The sequence below is a fragment of the Neofelis nebulosa genome, chromosome 7 (assembly GCF_028018385.1).
Source record: "Neofelis nebulosa isolate mNeoNeb1 chromosome 7, mNeoNeb1.pri, whole genome shotgun sequence".
NCBI lineage: Eukaryota > Metazoa > Chordata > Mammalia > Carnivora > Felidae > Neofelis > Neofelis nebulosa.
In genome coordinates this window covers 105,128,712-105,133,309 of record NC_080788.1, presented here as the reverse complement: position 1 = coordinate 105,133,309, position 4,598 = coordinate 105,128,712, and the positions used below count along the sequence as shown (strand labels likewise).

General features: G+C 43.4%; 1 pseudogene; it reads left to right on the top strand.

Annotated features, from left to right (window-relative positions):
- The first annotated feature begins 3,791 nt into the window (after positions 1-3,791).
- On the top strand, positions 3,792-3,860 carry LOC131518304 (U4 spliceosomal RNA; annotated as a pseudogene).
- The last annotated feature ends 738 nt before the right edge of the window (positions 3,861-4,598 follow it).

The following is a 4,598-nucleotide window of genomic DNA, read 5'->3' as shown; positions in this document are numbered from 1 at the left end:
TCCGTTTTCTCTAGGACGCCTTCCCTAAGGGGGATGAACCACCCCCGCCCCAGGCTCCCACAGCACAATCTACACACTTTTTAGATTGAAATGATCTGTCATGCTTGCAACTTTCCTACTAGACCATAAGCTCAACTCATCAAGGGCAGAAACTCTTACTCACTTTTCAGCACATGGTCTGGTATATGGTAAGCAATGAATAAATGTTTGCTGAACCGAGGGAGCTGAGGAGGTCTTTCTAGCCTGCGATGTGTAGTGGGGAGGTCTCCAGCTGGTGTGTTTAGCCCCACCTAAGGACAGATGCTGGGCTTTTCTTTCTCTCCCTTCCTCTCCTCTCCTACCATTCATTCCACCAAATATCTGGAACCCCATCTGCCAGCTGCAGGGCTCTGAATATGCCGAGATTTGGGAAGGGGAAGGGGTGTTGTCCATAGCAGATAAATTAAACAGAATAGCTGTTGTTCTTCCATTTCTTTGGGGTTTTTTTTTTTTCTTTTGGGATTTCTTTCCAGTAAGGAAGAAGCAGGAAATCTAAGTGCTCCTGCGGTGTGGTAGAAAGTTGAGGGGTAGAAAAGTATTGAAGACTTGAGTGATAGGTAAGATTAAAGAAGCTTAAAAAAAGTGGGGAGGGGGAAGGTATTCCCAGGCCTCGATAAACTCAACCATCCATTTTCTCTGCTCTTCAGTCCAGGGTTGTGAGAAGATGCAAAAAACATATGCAGAATGTGAAATGATGCCTGGGCACATTTTAAACACCAATTTTACTTATTTATTGTTTTAAAAAACATTCTCTTTTTTAAACAATTTTTTAAGGTTCATTTACTTTGCGAGAGAAAGAGCATGAGCAGGGGAGGGGCAGAGAGATAAAGAGAGAGAGAAACCCAAAGCAGGCTCCATGCAGCCAGTGCAGAGCCTGATGTGGGGCTCGAACTCACGCAACCGTGATCGTGACCTGAGCCGAAATCAAGAGTTGGACACTTAACCGACTGAGCCACCCAGATGCCCCCCAATTTTATTTTTTTTTAAAGAACACTATTTATTTATTTAAGTGAGCTTTATTTATGCCCAGCATGGGGCGTGGAGTCCCAACCCTGGGACAAGAGTTGTGCATGCTTTACTGAATGAGTCAGCCAGGCTCCCCTTAAACACCTATTTTTTAAATTTAAATTTTAATTTTAATTTTAATTATGTATGTATATATGTACGTATGTATTTATGTTTTGAGAGAGAGAGAGCGCGCGAGCAGAGGAAGGGCAGAAAGAGAGGGAGACACAGAATCCGAAGCAGGCTCCAGGCTCAGAGTTGTCAGCACAGAGCCTGACTCGGTGCGCCAACTCACAAACGTTGAGATCGTGACCTGAGCCTGAGTGAGACGCTTAACTGACTGAGCCACCCAGGCATCCCAAGGCACCAATTTTAAATGTGAACTGAAGCAGTTAGTTATGACTCAGCCTAACTCATCTCTCTTCTGAAGAACCATTTAAGCTCTTTCCTAAGATTAACTGTCACATAACTGGAGACTGTAAACAATAAAGTGTAAAACTTGCTTTTTCTTTAGAACTGGATATAACCACATCAACAAAGCACTGCTAGAAGTGTTTTTAAAAACCTGAGCTGTCTGAATTTACTCCTTTATAAGTTGTGTAACTTCTACTATGCTCAACTATATGCATACGGACTGTTCCTCACAAAGGGAATCCAGCCGAGGCGATTCAGTCAGTATACTGACTATACTCTCCTTTCCTTCCTATGCTGCATTCCCTTCTGAAAAAAATGGGCTGAAATCTCAATGATGTTGCCACCATTCATTGCCATCTCCATCACATTTCTGGAATATGAGTATCCCTAGAAACAGTGCTAAGGCAAATGTTATGATGGAAGGCTTTATATTGGGAGGTATAACGCCAGGGTATTAAAAGTGAGGGAAAAGAAGAAGTGAGGCAGAGAAGAAAGAAAAACAGGTAAAACATGATCCACGGTGAATTGACCACAGCATAATAAGAAAACCCAGCCATTGAATGATGGGAGACATCTTCCAGGCAGGGAGCATGGAACTGCCTGTTAGTCCCAATCTCTCACTGGTTAAAGTGAGAGAAAAACACTTCTTGTTAACCAGCTCCACTGGCTATCTGCCTAGCAAGCCAAATCTGATACCCCAAGATGTAGTGATGCATCTGGGTCCACAAGTGATGGGACAAGCCAGAGTCTCTGTGAGTATTGCAGGATGAGGTCTGGCTACCGGAACTGCTATGACTCCCAATGCAGGGAGTCATAGGCCAGAACTAAGAAAGTTTTAGAACCTCCAGCAGTTTTAGAAGACAAGGCACTAACAATAGTGGTGGCCAGGTTGCCTATTGAAGAGGCAGAGGAGCGTCGGGAAGGCACGCAGGCCAAGCAATTCTAGGGAGGTCCATAAAATGGGTCTGAAACACACAGAGTCAATGGATATTGCTACCAAAAAACTACAAAATAACTAAAATCTCATCTCTTCTCAGTGCTTGCTAACATGAAAATACAGCAAAATTCCTGTTTTTGATGACTCAATCCCATAAGAAAAGTTAACCAAGGTAGGCATTTCCATACGTTTACATGGGAAAGCTATCAATGATGATAAGGCAAATAGGCACAGAATGCCACAGCAGTGTGTTCATATAAGACAAAAGGGGCTTATTATGATCACCCACTGGGAAAAGGAAATAGCTTTGTTTTATAGAATGACGATCATTATATTTGGATTTACATGGAGTTAACATTTACCTGATCACTCATAAGTAGTTTATTTCTAGACTATTATGTCAAGGAAATTTGTCACACAATCTCAAAACTCACAAACTCACAAAGCCATAGTCGCCTCACCATGCACAAACAACATAACACATACACACACACACACACACACACACACACACACACACACGCACACACACACATACACACACACAGACGGTATGGTGCAGGTTTCCTCCACTGCATCAAAGTAGAGCATTCCTATGGAATCTTTTGTAAATGAAATGGCACTAAAAGAAGTGATTACCAGGAATTCAGATGAAAAACTTTTGAGCATTCTCAGACCTGAACGCTATACACTCTCTTAAGACTTTCTTGATACCTTAGAACACATCTTGCTAATGGATGCACAAAATAAATCGAGATAAAGCACAGATGCTCACAGACACTGTTCAAAGCTCTGGCCAACTTGGCGTTGAGATGCTAAGTGTAGTTCCCAGAGAAGGAGCTTGACAGGGCCATCCTTGCTGCTTGGGGTACACGCTACCTCTGTAAGGCCTCCCTGCAAAACAAATGTTGAATGTTGTTTTCACTTTTCACCTTTTTCCATAAAAGTAAGAATCCTCTTTGAATTTCTTTTGGTTAGGGAAAACAGGCACTAATACAGGCTTTTCCTAAAAGCAAAGTAGAGAACATTAGAAAAGCAGGGGATACCTAAGTGATGGTTATGTTAATTAGCTTGATGGTCATGATCTTTTCACAATGTATAAATTTGTCAAAACATCAAGTTATAGGGGTGCCTGACATTTAAAAAATGTGTTTTTTAAAAATTTTTTTAACGTTTATTTATTTTTGAGACAGAGAGAGACAGAGCATGAACAGGGGAGGGTCAGAGAGAGGGAGACACAGAATCTGAAACAGGCTCCAGGCTCTGAGCTGTCAGCACAGAGCCCGATGCAGGGCTTGAACTCACTGACCTCGAGATCATGACCTGAGCCGAAGTCGGCCGCTTAACCGACTGAGCCACCCAGGCGCCCCTAAAAAATGTTTTTTAAAAAAGGAGCAGCTTTGCGCAGTGGCAGTATCGTAGCCAATGAGGTTTATCCGAGGCGCAATTATTGCTAATTAAAAAAGGAGCACCTGGGTGGCTGAGTCGGTTAAATGTCTGATTTCCGCTCAGGTCATGATCTCACGGTTGGTGGGTTCGAGCCCCACGTCAGGCTCTGTGCTAACAGCTCAGAGGCTGGAGCTTGCTTTGAATTCTGTGTCTCCCTCCCTCTCTGCCCTTCCCTCTCTCTGTCTCTCAAAAATAAATAAACATTTTAAAAAAGTTATAGGGGTACCTGGCTGGCTCAGTGGGTAGAGCATGTGATTCTTGATCTTGGGGTAAGTTTGAGCCCCACGTTGGGTGTAAAGATTACTTAAAAGTAAAATCTTTTTTAAAAAGCAAGTACGGGCCCCTGAGGGGCTCGGTCAGTTAAGCGTCCCACTCTTGATTTCCTCTCAGGTCATAATCCTTAGGTGGTGAGATGGAGCCCTTCTTCAGCCTCCCCACTGGGCAAGGAGTCTGCTTAGGATTCCCTTTCTCCCTCTCCTTCTGCCCCTCCCCCCCTCAAAAAAATAAAAATAAAGGGGCACCTGAGTGGCTCAGTTGGTTAAGTGTCTGACTTTGGCTCGGGTCATGATCTCGCGTTGGTTGAGTTCAAGCCCCAAGGGGGGCTCTGTGCTGATAGCTCGGAGCCTGGAGCCTACTTCCGATTCTGTGTCTCTCTCTCTGTCTGTTTGCCCCTCCCCCGCTGACACTCTGTGTCTCAAAAATGAATAAACATTAAAATCTTTTTAAAAAAGTAAAAGTAAAAAACAATAAAGTC